This window comes from Nycticebus coucang, chromosome 11 (assembly GCF_027406575.1).
Source record: "Nycticebus coucang isolate mNycCou1 chromosome 11, mNycCou1.pri, whole genome shotgun sequence".
NCBI classification, from domain to species: domain Eukaryota; kingdom Metazoa; phylum Chordata; class Mammalia; order Primates; family Lorisidae; genus Nycticebus; species Nycticebus coucang.
In genome coordinates this window covers 54,331,533-54,351,024 of record NC_069790.1, presented here as the reverse complement: position 1 = coordinate 54,351,024, position 19,492 = coordinate 54,331,533, and positions in this window count along the sequence as shown.

Here is a 19,492-nt window from a genome sequence, read left to right as displayed (position 1 = left end):
TAGAATGTGTTGGGGAAGATTCCTTCTTCCTCAGTTTTTTGGAATAATTTCTGCAGTACAGGAATAAGCTCTTCCTTGAAGGTTTGATAGAATTCTGGAGTGAAGCCATCTGGACCAGGGCATTTTTTAGTTGGAAGCTTTTTTATTGTTTCTTTGATCTCAGTGCTTGAAATTGGTCTGTTCAGGAGGTCTATTTCTTCCTGGCTAAGTCTAGGGAGAGGGTGTGATTCCAAATATTGATCCATTTCCTTCACATTGTCAAATTTCTGGGCATAGAGTTTCTGGTAGTATTCAGAGATGATCTCTTGTATCTCTGTGGGATCAGTTGTTATTTCCCCTTTATCATTTCTGAGTGAGGTTATTAGAGATTTTACTTTTCTATTTCTAGTTAGTCTGGCCAATGGTTTATCTATTTTATTTATTTTTTCAAAAAACCAACTCCTTGTTTCATTAATTTTCTGAATGATTCTTTTGTTTTCAATTTCATTGATCTCTGATTTGATTTTGGATATTTCTTTTCTTCTACTGGGTTTAGGCTTAGATTGTTCTTCTTTTTCCAATTCCATAAGATCTCTTGTGAGACTGTTGATGTGCTCTCTTTCTGTTTTTTGAATGTAGGCATCTAAAGCGATGAATTTTCCTCTCAAAACTGCTTTTGCAGTATCCCACAGGTTTTGGTAGCTTGTGTCTTCATTGTTGTTATGCTCAAGGAAGTTAATGATTTCCTGTTTTATTTCTTCCTGCACCCATCTGTTATTCAACAGAAGATTGTTTAATTTCCATGCCTTTGGGTGGGGTTGAGCATTTTTGTTGGAGTTGAGTTCCATCTTTAGTGCCTTATGGTCTGAAAAGATACAAGGTAAAATTTCAATTCTTTTGATTCTGTTGATATTTGTTTTGTGTCCCAGGATATGATCAATTTTGGAGAATGTTCCATGGGGTGATGAGAAGAATGTATATTCTTTATCTTTGGGGTGGAGTGTTCTATATACGTCTATCAAGCATAGTTGTTCTAGGGTCTCATTTAAGTCTCTTATATCTTTGTTTAATTTCTGTTTAGAGGATCTGTCCAGCTCTGTAAGAGGTGTGTTAAAGTCCCCTGTTATGATGGTATTATCAGATATCATATTGCTCAGACTGAGTAAGGTCTGCTTCAAGAATCTGGGAGCATTTAAATTGGGTGCATAAATATTTAGAATTGAAATGTCTTCTTGTTGTAGTTTTCCCTTGACCAATATAAAGTGACCATCTTTGTCTTTTTTGACTTTAGTTGCTTTAAATCCACATGTATCTGAAAATAAGATTGCAACTCCTCTTTTCTTCTGAATTTCATTTGCCTGAAAAATTGTCTTCCAACCCTTGACTCGGAGCTTTAATTTGTCTTTTGAAGCCAGGTGTGTTTCTTGCAGACAGCAAATGGATGGCTTGTGTTTTTTAATCCAGTCAGCCAATCTATGTCTCTTCAGTGGGGAATTCAAGCCATTAACATTTATTGAGATAATGGATAAGTGTGGTAGTATTCTATTCGTCTTATTTGGTACGAGTCCATTGCTTAGTTTTATCTTTTGCATCAGTGTGGAGGTTAGGTTCTGTCCTTTGATTTCTGAGTTCTTACTTTGCTGCTGATCCATTGTGGTGGTCAGTGTGCAGAACAGGTTGAAGTATTTCCTGTAGAGCTGGTGTTGTTGTGGCGAATTTCCTCAATGTTTGTATATCCGTAAATGATTTGATTTCTCCGTCAATTTTGAAGCTTAGCTTAGCAGGGTACAGAATTCTGGGCTGAAAATTGTTCTGTTTAAGTAGATTAAAGGTAGATGACCATTGTCTTCTTGCTTGGAAAGTTTCATTAGAGAAGTCTGCGGTAACTCTGATGGATTTGCCCCTGTAGGTCAACTGGCGCTTACTCCTGGCAGCTTGCAGAATCTTTTCTTTTGTCTTGACTTTGGACAGGTTCATCACAATGTGTCTTGGAGAAGCTCGGTTAGAGTTGAGGCGACCCGGGGTCCGATATCCCTCTGAAAGCAGTGTGTCAGAATCTTTGGTGATGTTTGGGAAATTTTCTTTTATAATATTCTCTAGTATGGCTTCCATTCCTCTGGGGCATTCTTCTTCCCCTTCTGGAATTCCTATAAGTCGTATGTTGGAACGCTTCATAAAGTCCCATAATTCTGACAGTGAACGTTCTGCTTTCTCTCTCTTCTTTTCTGCCTCTTTTACTGTCTGAGTTATCTCAAGAACTTTGTCTTCTACCTCTGAAATTCTTTCTTCTGCATGGTCTAACCTGTTGCTGATACTTTCCATTGCATCTTTAAGTTCCCTAATTGACTGTTTCAGTTCCTTCAGGTCTGCTATATCCTTTTTATATTCTTCATATCGTTCATCTCTTATTTGATTCTGTTTTTGGATTTCCTTTTGGTTATTTTCCACTTTATTAGCAATTTCCTTCATTGTTTCCATCATTTCTTTCATTGTTTTCAAGATGTGTATTCTAAATTCCCTTTCTGTCATTCCTAACATTTCTATACTGGTGGAATCATCTGCAGTAGCTACCTCATGGTCCCTTGGTGGGGTTGTTCTAGACTGGTTCTTCATGTTGCCTGGAGTTTTCTGCTGATTCTTCCTCATGAGTGGTTTCTTTTATCTGTTTGCTTGACCTAATTTTCCTTTCACTTCCTCTTGCTCTTAAGTTCTTGTGCCTGTGGACTAAGGGTTACAGGACCAGAAGGGTGAGAAGGTTGAAGAGCAAAAAAAAAGGGGATGAAAGAAAGGAGGACTGAGTGATAAGAAAAAAAGAAAGATAGAGAAAGGAGAGGGGGTGGGTATAAGGAATATTGACAAAAAGAAGAGAGGCACAGAAAGAGGGAGACAGGGCAATATAGGTGTACAGTAGGGTACTTTGACCAAACCTTAAAAAACCCCACCTTCTGGGGATGCCCAGTTGCGTGGTTCCCTTGAGGTCAGCAGCTCTTTGCTACCCTGATCAGACACAGTACCCTACCTCCACCAAGTAGAGAGGAAAGACAAAAATGCTATAAATCAAACCAAAACAAGCAAACAGAAAACTTTACAGGGATAAAATTGGGTGAAAAACCAAATTATATCGGTAGAAACACTAGCAAAAATGAAGTTGAAGTTATTAAAAAAGGCAGCAATGGGAAATTATAATTAAACTAGGAAAATTGAGTAAGAAAAAGGGATCTGTGTGGAAAAGATTGAAATTAAAAAAACAAAAGAACATCAGCAACATCAAAATAAACAAACAAAAAAAACAACCAAACAAAAAAAGAAAGAAAAAAAAATACACAACCAAAAACAAAGCAGTTTGTATATGTTATTGAATATTGTCTGGGCAACACGTGGTCTTCTGGGGTATGAGATGTTAGTCACAGTTCTGATACGACTGGAGGCTGCTGATTACTCAAACCCCAGCAGGTAGACACCCTGAATCTCTCTTCAGCCTACTTAAAAGGCACTTTGAACTTGTAAACTTGCTGAGCAGAAGCTTTCCCAGCTTTCTCGCTGGAATCGCTGCTGAAGTGGCTATCCACTTACTCAGTGTGCCAAAACCGGTCTCACTCTGCCCCTGAGGGTTAGGGCTGCAAGGCGGCTCAGACCCCACCCTTAGGCTACTTGGTTGCTGGGTTACCAGCTCCCACCCAATTCCAGCTCTGCGACCCTGAGGGCGGAGCTTGCCGGGGCAGATCACTGACAATGGATCCGTGTGACCCACCGCCAAACACTATTAGCTCCGTCTGGCTCAGCGGCTCAGACTGGGGCCCTAGACAACGGCCAAAGTTCTCCGCACTCCCGCTCAGGCCTTCCCCAAGGCAGTTCAACTCAGTGCCAAGTCCAAGGACATCAAAACAGTTCACAGGTAAGGCCTTTCTGGTTTGCAGTCTCGCTGCTACTGAACTTACAGTTGTGGGCGGGTTTAGACGGATTGAACACACGTGACCACTTGCCGGTTTTCCACGGTTTTAGTCCTCCTCTTGGGGTCCAGAAGTCTCTCGCTGACTCCCTGTATCCTCATAGGAGTGATGATAGGCAGTTCCTACCAGCCAGAGATGCCTGGAGTCCTATCTCCCCAGACTCACGGTGCCCAGATGCAAGGAAGCTGTTACTCGGCTGCCATCTTGCTCCGCCTCCAGGGTTAGATTTTTACTTCCCAGTTGAGGATGAGCTCGGCAGTTAGGGAAGCCAGATAGAGTCTGTGTTACCTACTATATTCATATTCAAGATACTATGAATAGGTACACCTGTATCTAGAAATCTGAAGTTGATTAATACTGAAGGACATCGAATCATGATGCAGTCATTACATTTTTATAACTCTTACATCAACAAGTCCCGGGACAATCTTTCAGAGAAAACATTCATTGTTTTAAGGATGAAACACACTGCTCAAGTGAACAAAAGAGAAATTTTTCTCTCCATTGTAGTTTTGAAAAACAAGATTGCAGTGCTCTTTTTGCCTTTGGTTTTGTCTTGGCACATTGGTTGCTGTTTCTGTTTCATTATGGCTGGGGATTTTATGTTAAAAAGTGCTTTATATTTATCCATTAATCTTCACTGTAGCTTACCAAATTTAGGAAGTAGCTAGTTCTTATATCTAGTTAACAAATACTAAACTAGGGTGGTGCCTGTTGTTCAAGGAGTAGGGTGCCAACTCCATATACTGGGGATGGGGGCTTCACCCAGGCCCCAGCCAAAAATCTCAAAAAAAAAAAAAATACTAAACTAAGGTAGATATTTAGATTGTTTTTCACCCATTGCATAGCAAATATGGCATATAGTCCGGAATAAAGTCTGTGATTATGTTAGTCAATACAATTGGCTATAACCACCTCTCCATGCAATGTGTAGTCAACAATGCTCAGTCAGACCTTGCACCATGAGGATATGACCAACAAGAGAATTCTATTACTAGTTGTATCCTGACTGGAAGAATTTTGCCTCTACAAATTATTTTCAGATGATATTTAATACAGATAAAAGTGGAAATGAAGTCTCCAGTATTCTATGCTCTCTGGTGCTTAAAAATCCTCCCACTGGCAAGATTGTGAATTTAGTTATAGTTTGTCACAGTGTAACCCATATCTCCACCCATATGTAAGCTTTTCCACTTTTACACATTGGAACTTTGACTGCTATCATCACTCTGTCCACTTAAGAGATTTATTTGCAACAATAGTTGACTGTTGTGAAGACAACAAAAGTGCCCATCCTAAGGCATGAGAACTACACATATACTACGCTACATGGTTATGACCAATTGTTTTCCCTTGACTTTGAATGAGATTCTGATCACGTCAGCACTCCTTCCCACCAAGGAAGTGGTGAAACTCTTGAGCTACGTGTGGTTAAAGGACTACTCTGGGGTCTGAATTCTCTTTTCCTCTGAGTTTTACTGATCTTTTTCTTATATCACGGCTCCTGAGACTATCGGTAAGTTTTCTTAGTCACTGAAGCTTCACAGTTTCTCAAAGTTGCCTTGAAGGAAGGATTATCTATTAATAGTATTTTAAGGATGTTTGCTTTTTTTCCAACTTCCTCAAAAAATTCTGTCCCTGGTTACATAACAGGCTTGGAATGCCTGCTGTCTTTATGTGTTGCTGTAAGGTTTCACTGAGCACTGCTGTAACCAGCTCTTTTTGAGTTCTCCTTGGGCAATATAGAAGAGGTTAGTGGTTACTAGAATAAAACTAGAATTTTGCAATTATATATCAAGATTCCACCCCATTCCACTATCATTTTAAGTAGATAATGTATTATGATACTTCCTCTAACATTATTAAATATGCATAAACTGGATATTGGGAAACTCATCAGCATCCCGGATTAGATTTTATTTGCCTAAGTCTTTCATGCAAGTTATTTGCCATTGTTGATTGAATGGTTTCTGCTGTACTCAACATTTATCCACTTAGTTTCACCATTGCGCCTATGAGATTGTCAGATTGCCGTATCTTCCACTATTCTGGCTCTTGGCCTTTTATTTGTTTTCACTTCCAGCTTCGGCGAGTGTACACAGTCTCCCTGAGCTCTTTCCCCAGAGACTACTCCTGTTCTAAAGGCCCTAAACTTCTACCTGTCAAAAATGGTCAATACATGAGTATTACGGTGTCTTTTTTATACAGTAATTGAAAGGCTGCCCGCTGTGCACAAGACTCTCTCCAGCTAGCCTGGAACCCAACTGGACATTGCATTTACCAGCCACCTGCTGGGAGCAACGTACACTTAGATAAGATGGTGAACTCCGTCCACCCAACAATCATTTGCCAAAGTCTGATTTCTGTGATTCAGGGATGTACCTTTTAAAGGCTCTACATCCAACTGCAAATCTTCCCTTCACTCAGCCACTTGTTTGGATTCAGAAGATAGCACTTGGTACAAAGAGACACATTCCCTAATAATGTTTCATCCTTTTCTATCAGCCACCCTCTCTTTAATACCCTGCGTGTGGTGAGCTTGCTGGAAGTCTCCTAACTATATGCCCCGTGCCCACATCCTCATATCTGTGTGTCTTTTTTTCACTCTATTGCTCTGGAGAGATTTCCTTTGTAATCTTGGTCAGCTCCACAGACTCGTCTTTTGTAATGGTCTGTATTAATATCTTTTCCTTTCTATAGCATCCTGTAGGGTTTTCAAAACCTTTTGATTCTTAGCTTTTCTTTTGTGATTTCCGTATGGTTTCATTTTGTACTTGTTTAGATCCTTCCAATCTGATTGACACATCTGTCAAGACCAATTTTTTAACGCACTTTCTGCTAAGCGTCTGAGATTCACTTTGGCAGTTTCACTGTGGCTTATTCATCTTTTTTGACTTTCCCTACAATCCAGCTGATTAGTGTAGCTTTCTCAGCATGGTTTTCACAGCTATCCTGGGGCTTGAGAAGTTTGCAAGGGTCTAAGATTTTTGCATCATTAACTTTTAACTCACCTTAGTGAATTTACAAGGTTTTTCTTCTCTAAAGTGCATAAACTCTTGCCCTTTAAGGGGGCACTCAAAATCATATGGGTTCCATGCTGTTTCATTTCCTCTTGTTCCTTAACCTTCTTTTTCATTGGCTTATCCTAATATATCATTATGCTTGGCTTCTGTTTTAACAATGCCACTCTCTATGCTGCTTTCTGAGACTTTAAGTCAACTCCATGGATGATGAGTTTATATTTCTCTTTCCTCCAAACTGTGGCTTTTATCAACACAATGCCTATCCATTCAAATAGGTTTTTTTAGGCTTGAGACATAAATATTCTTTACTTCATATGTGCTAAAAACATCTGACACTAGCTGTGTAGCTTCTGAGTTGGCTAATTTGGCAAACTGTAGGAATTTTCATTTTTTGTCTTTTGAATGCCTAGAGAGAATTATTTTCAAATATCCTCCATTTTTGTGACTCAAGCTTAATCCTACTCATGACTAATGATGGTAATTGAAATGTCTCTTGTTTAACATACTCATATGTATTTGTAGATTGTTATGCCTCGTTTTTGTCTATGCCTAGACTTCTAAGGATTTTTAGCATGAAGGGGTGCTGGATGTTATCAAATGCTGTTTCTGCATCTATTGAAATGGTTTTGGTTTTTGCTTCTGTTTATGTGGTGAATCACATGTCTTTCTTTGTGTATGTTGAACCTCCTTTGTATCCCCAGATAAAACCCACTTGATTGTGGTGAGTTACCACTGAACAGAATGAAAAGACAACCTACAGAATGGGAGAAAATATTTGCAGACTACTCATGCAACAGTGGATTAATCAGGATTGCAGACTTTGGCAGCAAGCTGGATACCTCTATGCAATCCTTCTTATGCTTTTCTGTAATCCTGCCAAGTAATGTGGTTCTGCAGTGTATGTGTGTAGCCTCAGAGTCACCCTCTCTATGCTGATCCTTGGATCCCTGCCTTCTGACAGACAGAACTTTAAGGAGCTGGTGGAGCAGAAACTGAGCAGAAAAATTATATTCCTTTCTGAATGTTTCAAGGACTGTGAGAACCTACTCAAGAAATTCCTTATGTTTCACCTCAGCAGGGTAAGCACTTTTAGAGAAAATGGCAGTGAGAATGGATTAAAACCTATGTCCAGGTACTCTCTGACTACAATGACCCTGGCATGGGCTGATGGTGCCCAGGAGTTACACATGGGAAGAGATCCAGGTGTCATTGATGGGACAGAAGTACAACAAAGCGATGGCTACCTACTTGTTCTTGAACTATAAGAGAAATGAGCTGGAGGAATATATGATCACCCTGAAGCCCTTGCCTTCAGCTGATCCCACTAACAGCTGGACTCCTTCCCCATCCAGTAAAGGACAAAATAAGACCTCTACCAACACAAACCAGGAGAGTTTGAGTGAGCCTGCCTTTCCTCCCTATTCTAAATCACCTACATAGCACAATGAAGAGAATAGCACATCAACACAATGAAGAGAAACAGGAATCAGGGCAGAGAAAGAACACCTCCCATACAGCCTCCCAGCATGGCTCTGTTTCATATCCCCCAACACACAACCAGTAGCAGTAGTACAGCCACAGATGGAACCAAAATCCCCCAAAGTCTATGCTCCAAAGGAAACTCCCTTCACACGAGGCAATTTGAATAGGTGTCCAACCAGTAGAATTTGCCTGATAGTCTGACCACAGGTAGGGCCTGCAGGGAAACACGGGCAGATTCTTCATCTTTATTCTCAGACATGTGTATTTCAAGTTGTCCAGAAAGAATTGACATGAAACTGAAAGCTGAATGGAGATGACTTTTTTTTTTTGCAGTTTTTGGCCGGGGCTGGGCTTGAACCCACCACCTCTGGCATATGGGGCCAGCGCCCTACTCCTTTGAGCCACAGGCACTGCCTAGAGATGATATTACAGAACCTCTTGTCATGGGCAGCCTAGGCAATGGTACAAACAAGAATGAATTTGGGAGGTTAAGCTGTGCTCCCTGCAATTTACAAGGAGCATGAAGAACCCAACTCAGTGGAGCCCAATGAGATGGTATGGCAGCTCTGCCATGTACTAGATGCAGACAGCTATGGGCAGGGATTGAGCAAGAAGTTCACCCAACTGTGTGTACAACATGTTTGGCTGAGAGGACTTCACGCAATGGACGATGGACCTGTGCAAACAGCCATCGCACTGTAAGAGGATATTGGCAATTCCATCACCTTCAAAATAATTTTTCCCAAAATCTCTGCCAAGCTTATGTTCCAAAGGACTTCCAGAAATCTCCTGGAAGGTAAGATCCCAGCCAGCCCTGGCTACAGACTCTGCCCACACTTGGGTGAAACTTCAGAGGCTAGACTGCTTTTCCTGACATGCTTCTCTTCTGTTGAAATAAACAGAATTTAAAAGCCCCAATAATGCCCTGTGCCTCCTCTTCTCTAGCACCCAGAGTTTTTAGTTCTACTGCTGGGTATTTCTTTAACTCTAAATAAAATGTTTACACCATTATTTCTTGACTTATAAACTTTACGTAATGGCTTTTGGCATTCTGTCACAACAGATGAGAAGTTAGATCTTCTACAACTTGGGAACTTAGTCTAGCATTATTCTTTCACCACCACAACCTCAGCCACTCATGACATTGTTGTATCTCCACTTCTCTCCTGCCACCATAACATGAAGGTTAGCACTCTCATCATTCCCCTGTTCTGCCTACTCTTCAACTTCTATTAGTGATATTTTTACTTTTATATTAATATTTTGTAAATGTTTACATTATTTTCTATGATTTTCCAATAGTTAATTCTAAAAAGAAAAAATACAATAAGTGGAACTTGGTTATTTCTATGTAAATACAGTTTTCTGCAAAGCTAATGATGTGATAGGCTCAAGATACTTTTCTACAGGTTCCTGTATCATTACTGCTATGCCCCTAGAAGCCAGTGGGATGGATTTCCCATTTTTGTGCTCTTCCCATTGCCTTTGCTACATTCCCAAGATCTCAATCAGGCTCCTTTCTTAATAATTCTCCTATTGCTTGGAGAGTCTTCTTCCGAGGACATTAATCCTCACATTCCAAACTGGACCAGTTGCTTCTAGGTCTGCTGCACAACCATCATTTGGGAAAGGATATCACTACTCTTGTAGATTATACTGATGGTTCTTGAAAATGACCTAATCAGTTATTGCTGTAAAAATGCTACATAGTCATAGTGCTGCATAACAAGCAACTCTTAAGTTTTAGTGATGATAACAAATATTTACCATTCTTACCTTGCTTCAGACTATATGAGTTGAGTTCAAGGCTGCTTTGTGTGTCTTTTACTCAGTATCAGCATTTGTCTAAGGCACATTTTTCTCAAGGATGATACAGAGAAAGAGTAAAAGACTAAGACAACCCAAATATGCATACTTAAAGCTTCTGCTTCTGTTGCATCCACTAATAGACAACTAGCTGAAGCAAATCACTTGGCCAACTCAACATCAAGTGACTGGAGAAAAGCAGTTCACATACTCTTGTGTGAGGCATGGATGCATATATCAGTGACAGGTAAGCAATAAACAATAGAAAGTGATAATCCAGTCTGCCACAAGAACCTATACTTTACTTGCCACTTCATTGTTTACTTAGATTTTTTTTTTTTTTTAATTTGGCCGGGGCTGGGTTTGAACCCACCACCTCCGGCATATGGGACCGGCGCCCTACCCGCTGAGCCACAGGCGCCGCCCGCCACTTCATTGTTTTGCTGGAGAGCATCCTCTAGTAACCTTCTAGTGAAGGGTGTATGGTAGGTAAACTTTCTGAACTGTATGTGTCTATAGATGTCTTTATTCTGCCCTCATACCTGATGAAGAACCTTGAGACTTTTGTTCCATTATCTTCTAGTATCCAGTGTTTCTGATGAGAATTTTCTGCCAAGCTCTTTCTTATTCTTTTTTAGGTGACCCTTTCTCTCTGAATATTCTCTTTACCCTGATGTTCTAAAATGTCTCAGTGATGACAGGCAATTTTTCTTTTATTATGCTGCATATGCAGTGGGCCTTCTCACGCTCACAATTCTATATGCAGACTTTTATTATACTAAATCCCTCTATTTTGGGCACAACTCACTCCTGACCTCATATATAATATGGAGAAGGGCTACTGCTTTCTTTAATTTGCTTAATCACTTTTTAATATTTCAGAAATTTGAAAACTTTGCTTGTCACTGGTAATCCTTATCCACTCTCTTCATGTTACAGTTACTGCTCTTACAACATTTTTCTTACTGTGATTTTATTGGCATCTCAGGAGGGAAACGTAATAAAATGGTGTAGCTAGCTAGGTAATCATGCTGATTCACTAGTCACAATATTTTATTTTCTAAACACACTTTGCATTTAAATATAGACCATTTAAAATGTTTGTAAAATAGCTGGCTGTACCAGGGAGTATAACATTTTAAAGACTATTAAAATAACCCAGTTATGTTAGCATCTGGATTTTGAAAGGTTATTAGTCTGAAGGTGATCATTTAATTCGCAAAAGAATTTGAAACATTACCAAAGGTAACCAGTTTTCTAAGGCAGTGTTGTCCAATAAAACTCTTTGCAATGATGGAAATGTTCTCTGTACCATCCAAGATAGTAGCCAGCTGTCTCAGGTGGTTATCAAACACTTCCTACTGAAGAACTAAATTCTTAAATTTGATCGATTTAAATATAAATAGCCACAGATAACTAGAAGCTATGATATCGAACAATGCATCAGAGATCTAAATTGTGATTAAGCTGGGCACCTGTAGCCCAGTGGTTAGGGCACTGCCACATGCTTCGGGGCTGGTGGGTTCAAACCTGGCCCCAGCCTGCTAAACTAAATTGTGATAAAATTCCACATATTCAAAAAACATTTTTAAACATAAGTCACTTATGTAACTTATACCTGAAAGAGATAGGAGAAATCTAACAAGATATATGGCCAGGGATAAAGTTGTTTTTATGGTTTATACCAAAGCTTATACTCAGTAACTATTTCAAGAGCATGTACCATGTGTAAAACACTAATCCAGGTACTAGGGTTACAAAAATACAGACACAGATATACCTGCCTGCCAGATCTTTCAGTCCATTGAGGAGCAAGACATACAACCCAACCAGTAAATATAATTGGGAGTCTGCCTTGCTTGTCTATGCCAAAGGATGAGAGGAAAGTGATTATCCAGGACACTCAGATAAGCCTTTACTCAGGAGGGAGCACTTGAGTCCTGACTTGGAGCCGAGTAAGACTTTTCCAGATTAATGAGTAGAAAATTTCAGAAAGGGAAAGAACATCAAGGTACAGGCATAGCAACAGAGACAAGGTACCTGATATTGCCAGCACTTAGAGTGCAACTGTGGGAAAGTCAGGAGATGAGATTGGCCAGGTAGGCAGACTTGGCTGGATACCATAGTGTGAGCAGAGCTACCTGACCCCCAGAGAGGGGTGATAAAGTATAACCCCAACATAATGTAGACCCACTGAGTTGAAAGAATAGCAAGCTTGCTACCCTGTTTCCCCAAAAATAAGACATCCTCCGAAAATAAAACCTACTTACAGGAAAGATAAGACGTCCCCTGAAAATAAGACCTAGCGTATCTTTGGGAGCACAGCTTAAAATAAGACACTGTCTTATTTTCCGGGAAACAGGGTACACGTTCTGACCCAAACCTCTTCATACTCTCAATGAAGGAATATTTGCTGATGCTCTTCTAAATCTTTTTTACACTGATAAATGGCTTTGGGAACACTTTTTATGAAGCTGGTAAAAATGTAAGTTTTAACTCAGTTGCTATGGTCTGAATATCTGTGTCCCTCTAAAATTCATATATTGAAACCTAATCTCCAATGAAATAGTTTTAAGAGGTGGGACTTTGGGGAGGTGATTAGGTCATGAGAGTGGAGCTATGGTGAAAGAAAGGGCTTAGTACCCTTATACAAGACTCCTGAGGAGCTCTGTTTGCCACCTGCACCAAGTGACGGTTCACAGAACAAGAACACACCATCCATGAGAAATAGGCCCTCGCCAGGCACTCAATCTGTTGGTGCCCAGATCAGGGACTTCCTAGCCTCTAGAACTGTGAGCAATACATTTCTGTTGCTTGTAAATTACCCAGCCTAAGGTATTGTGTTAGAGCAATCCAAACAGATTGAGATACTGCAATCAACTGAAATGAGAAATAACTAGAGGATTTCCACTCCATAAATGTATTTAAAATAGAGATGAATATCATGGTACAAAATTTTACTTGCTGCTCCAGAAAACATAGAATTTAACTGCAATGTAGGACTGCTGAACAATGAAATCCTGTCCAATTGCCCTTGCATTTTCTTTTCTTTTCTTTCTTTCTTTTCTTTTCTTTTCTTTTTTTTTTTTTTTTGAGATAGACTTTCACTATGTCGCCCTTGGTAGAGTGCAGTGGTGTCACAGCTTACAGCAACCTCAAACTCCTGGGCTTAAGCGATTCTCTTACCTCAGCCTCCTAAGTAGCTGGGACTACAAGAACCTACCACAATGCCTGGCTATTTTTGTTGTTGTTGCTGCAGTTGTCATTTTTGTTTAGCTGGCCCTGGCGGGGTTCGAACAAGCCAGCCTGGGTGTGTGTGGCCTGCGCCCTACCCACTAAGCTATGGATGCCACCTGCACTTTCTAATAAATTGCACTTTCTAATAAATTTTAAGTGTGCTTGTACTAATTACTTCAGGGCAGACACATTATCTTATCCGTTTTTTTAAGTTTGTAGTTCTGATTTATTTACATCACAGTTGGTTAAGCCTGGGGAAATTTGGGCACTTAGAAAATTAGTTCCTCTAAACACCTATCTCTCTCTGGGAATTTGCAACCATATCAGCTACAGACTATTAAACCTACTAAGAAATGGCAATTTTTGAAATACATTTCTAGGGAGAGGCAGGAAATATAGATGAGAACTTGCCAAAATTTCTATATGCTTTAATTTGTATGCTTTAAGTTCTTCTGAACCAGGACAACATAACAAATTACAAAGCATCACTCCCTGTCCTTTAAAAAATATATACACACAGAAAAAAAATCGCTGAGATACTCTCAATTAGAGTCAGTGAAAATAAAGTTCTAGGTTAACACAGTGAGTTAAAAAATATATAACAAAAAATACTTGCCAAGGTGTCATGACCTCATCTTGTTGTTGAGTTCAGCGTTTCCATTCTAAATGCCTATTTTCTGGTTTATAACTTACTCCAAAATGTTCCTTTTGAACTTTGAATCTGATAGTTCTCTTGCCTCATCTCAATCCAAAGGCAAATTTATTTGCAATTTGAACTAAATCTCTTCAGTTATTTCAGTTACTTGAGTTTGAAGAAAATACCTGCTTTTGGTTTCAGAAATCGTTCAGATTTTTTTCCATGTTCAAATAGCTTAAAAATCACTTTGTTTTGAAGCTGCAGGATTGACAAGGCTGTACCAATTCAGAGAGTTGGTTAAGAAATTTGGAGAACACCTGTGGTGCATGTTACAAAGGTATATGTGAGGCTTGGTAAATGTGGAATGTAAATGTCTTAGCAAAGTAACTAAGAAAATGCCAGGAGGGCTATGTCAACTAATGTGATGAAAATGTGTCAAATGGTCTATGAACCAAGTGTATGGTGCCCCATGATCATATTGATGTACACAGCTATGATTTAATAAAAAATAAATAAATAAATAAATAAATAAATAAATAAATAAAGGAAAGAAATTTGGAGAACCAGAAATAATAGGGCCCCACAGCATGTGATTGCATGGAGGCAAATGCACACTCTCCCCCACAGCCATCTTGCATGAGTGTGACAGTAGTTACTAGGCGAGTGTAAGTAGCTCAAAAAAAGATCAAAACCTACCAAAATAATCATCTTCAAGTGCACATCTGGCTTTTAGAGTACAAAATAGTAATGAAACAGCCCCCAATGCCCAGCCCACAAAGGGGGTGTATTAATGGTACACATTAGTTTACAAAGAACATGTGACACATTAAAAGGTACAAATTAATATGTATCCATTCAACTTTTGCTGGAACTTGGAGAATATTGTGGAAAGGCACACCTGAGCTGGACTCCAACTCAGGTTTTCTTCTGACTTTTATTTATGACTTTGAGACATTAATCTTGCTTCATTATCCTCTCTACAAAATGGAGGATTACCTGGCATGTGAGTCTGCTGAAAAAATTAACTCTCCCAACTATACCTTTCAAGGACATTCATTTAAATAAATAAATTCCACATCTACTAAAGGCCGAGCTATATAAAGATGGATAAGACAAAGATGCTCCCTTTTGTTTCCTACTTTGGAGAATTGCCCTGGGGGAAGGGGCAGAGGCACTGAAAGCCTGTGACACAGTTGCCTTCCTGCATTGTTCCATTGCCCTTCGGTTGTCATAGTCCATGCCAATGCTGAGGAACATTCATTTGTATTGGTGGGTTGGTCCTCCGACCACTGTTGAAAGTCCTTGTTGAAGGCTAAGTTCTTCTCCATGGAGATGGGTAGTGTGAAATTGGCTGGTGCCTGGGCAAGTTGTAGGACCTTGAGAGGCACCTGGATGTGTCATGGGATTAGAGCAGGCAACAAGGTGGGTCATGGGAACTTGGCAGCTGCCTAGGAGCATTACTGGACCTTGACCAGTTCCTGGGTGGATAGTGATACTGTGGCCAAGAGTGGCATGGTTCATCAGGAATTCCCATGACTTGTGGAGCCAAGGAGACATATGGTATCCCACATGTGTGGCAGCTGAGTCTCTCCCTCTACCTAGGTCTAATTGTGGTAGCTGCTGTGGTGCTACTCAGGTGCCATGGTGGTGCTATCAAGATGGAAAGATGGTGGCAGCAGACACTAATATCTGGTGGGAGTCTGCTTTGCTTGTATCTTTGGGAGGCAGTGGGGTGGGGGGGTTTAGGAGGGTGCATGTCACCACATCACAGTGCACACAGTCATGGCATTTGTTTATTTATTCAATCCTTCATCAATCAGTCATTGTATACTATGCACTCACTAGGACATACCTAGTAAGCAAGACTGTAGAATTCACATCATAATATAGAGAGACAAACATTAAAAATAAAGTAAATAAAGCCATTTCAGACAATGTACAAACTTTAAAGAAAACAGCATGAAGATTCCTCAAAGAGCTAAAGTAGATCTGCCAGTCAATCCAGCAATCCTACTACTGGGTATTTATCCAAAGTAAAAGAGATCATATTATCAAAAAGACATCTGCTTTTGAATGTTTAGCAGAGCACAATTCACAGTTGCAAAGGTGTGGAATCAACACACGCGCCCATCAACTCTCTCTTTCTGTCACACACACACACACATACACACACCCTCCTCATAAAGCACTAACTAGCCATAAAATGAAATGAAATGATGTCATTTGTAGCAACTTAGATGGAACTGGAGATATTATCCTAAGTGAAGGATATCAGAAATGGAAAAGTAAGCACCCTATGTTCTCACTAATAAGTGGAAACTAAATGATGGGTACAATAGGGACAGAGAGATGAAAAGAATATTAGAAGCCAAGGAAGTGGGGATGGTGTGGGGTGAAAGATGAAAAGTTACTTATCGGGTACAAAGAACACTATGCTGGGGATGGGCACATCAAAAGCCCTCACGTAGCGTTATATGAGGTAAGCGTGTAGCAAAAACACTTGTATCCCCTTCACATTTTAAAATAAATAATAGAACAAGAAATAGAATAGAAAAAAATTTAAAAGACAGTAAATTATGATTCTACTAATATAAATTTCAAAAGTGGACAAAACAAAGCAATGTTGCTTAGGGAGAGATGTACATAAAGGTGGTCAAATCATGAAGGACACAGAAGTCAGGATAGTGGTTTCCTGAGGCTGGGATGGAGGCCTTTCAGGGCATAAGGGTGCCGCAATGATCAATTTCTCTCTCCTCTCCTCTCTTCTCCTCTTTCCTTTTCCTTTTCCTTCCTTTTCTTTTCTTTTCTGCTTTCTTTTCATTTTTAGGCAATCTCAGTTGCCCAGGCTGGAGTGCCATGGCATCTGTCTACCTTACATGGCATCCATCTACCTTATAGCAGCTTGCAAAATCCTAGGCTCAAGTGATCCTCCTGCCTCAGCCTCCTGAGTAGCTGGGACTACAGGCACCTATAACAATGCACCTATAATTTTTCTATTTTTAGTAGAGATGGGGTCTCACTCTTGCTCAGGCTGGTCTTGAACTCCTGGTCTCAAATGATCCTCCCACCTCAGTCTCCCAGAGTGCTAGGCTGATAGGCAAGAGCCTCTGCAATATGCCTATGATCTATTTCTTAACCTAGGTGGCAACAATATGGATGTTGTGTTATAATAGTGTGTATATGTGAAAAAGAATTTTTTGAACAAAAAAATCAAAAGGAGTCAAAAGGGTCCAAACTTAGGGTTTTCATATTTTCCATGCTTATCTTCCAAAAATAGTATATCATACACTTTACCAACTCTGTTTACTAAATAAGCCCCCAAATTAAGTATTACTTATCAACTGTCCGAAAGCAAGCGAAGCTCCTTTCTCTCCCCCAAATCAGAGTTATTTGGAATCCTGAGCCAGTTCTAACAAGGCAAACTTTGAGACTAGTGTTTCCAAAAGAAACAACAGGTATTTTTCCAACACCTGCTGTGTGCCAGGCTCTGTGTGAGGTATATGGGTCACATATCTCATTGTCCCTGAAGATATGTATCTCATGAATAATTTCAGAATTTATCAAGTGTAGGCAAATCAAAACAGCTGGAAAATATTGCTGCTAAAATCTGGATTCAAAAATCTCTTGACCTCTTGATTTAGATTGTATACATATAAAGTGCCTTTGTAAGAATTTATAATGATGAAAATGAGGCAAACTTTTGGAGCTGAGACACCGTGAGCACGTAACAGCATGCACTGTGCTGATGTGGAGGGGCCGTGCACACACATGGTATCGATTTTCATTTCCTGTGAAGCCAAGTCAACATGTTGCGGCTGATGTCTATGTAATTTAATGTATTGAATAAAATATACCATTGCCCTCGACTTGGGAAGAAAAGATCCTACTTGGCTATACTGTTCTTCTGCTCTAAAACCACAACAATCCTTTGTTACTAAAAATTAACCTAACAAGTCTCTCCTGTTTCTGACAAAAGAGACATAATTTTTCTTTGATTAAGTCATTTGTGTTTTTTATATCATAGGAGAAGAAAGGCAGCATTGATAGAATTTTCTTAGACTACTGAGTTTTGCAGGTAAAGTTTCTTTATGGTGTTGACATTATAATATGTCCGCCATGACTGCACGGATACAGGGGAGAATCAACAAGCTAAGGCGTCATTACCAAAGGAGATGAGCTTCTGTCCAAAGTCAATGGCAGGGCAGGCTAAGAGGGGCCCTCCCTTCCCATGCCCTCCTGACACCGCTAGTTGGCCTACCTTCCCCACCCTACCCCAAGTAACCAGGGTTCTCTTACAGCTCTCTGGAAGTCTAAAGTCCTCCACCCCCACAATGCCTCACTTCGTGCCAGTCTCCTTAGCTCCTGTCTCCTCCTCTATTAAAAGGAAGATAATTACGCTCTTTCCACCAACTGTACGGGACTGTGGTGGGAATCAGGTGAAATGACATGTGAAAACATTTAGAAAATTGTAAAGTGAAGTGCAAATGTATATCGTGATTTAAGTGGTATTATTATTTTTATCATTATTACTCAGTATTTGCAGTACCCTACTCCAGAGTTACCTGTCCTCCAGACCATCCAAACTGCCCTTCCTTTAAATTTGATTTGTTGGTGATTCAAATAATGTGACTGCAGAACCCTATAATAATGTGTGAATGAATGATAAGATTTAAAAGGGCACCAGAGTTGATAAAATTAGATAATGATTTGGAAGAAAGTATTTTTGTAGACTAGCGTGGTGATCATGTTACCACCATCAAACAGTGGGTAGCAAGGTACTAGAAGAGTTTTGACTCTGCCCACTCAATTTCTTCTCTATGTCTCCCCCAAAGAATTATCTTCTTTGGGATTTTGTGATTTGAAATTAGGAGAAGAGGGAAACTTGAAGGAGGACACTCTTTGTCTATGGCTGCTGAGGGAGCTTAAGCAGTTTTTGGAGAGGGAGTCAAGTAAATGACTGAAGGGTGGGAGAGGAAAGGGAGGTGAGAAGCATTGCTAAAGGCTGTGCTTCCTCTTCACGGGGCTTAGTAAATCTAAGCAAAGAATCTGAGCAAATTGGGGATTTTTGAGTTTTGAGAGCTATACTGCTATAAGACTGGACCACATGGGTCACAACTCAGCATCAACATTTATTTAATGCTAAAGCAATGCCAAGTAGCATATTAATCACTTTTCATGCATTATCCCATTTAATCACATTTAATCTTTATCCCAATCCTGTAAAACATACTATTGTCCCCACTTTTATGCAGGAGCAAGTCTGGGCTCAAAGAGGTGAAATAACCTGTCATAGTTACACAGCTAATGTTTCAAAGATAAGTCTTAAACCTCAAGGAGTGACCTCTTAATCACTCACTAGAATTTCATCCAAAGCAATT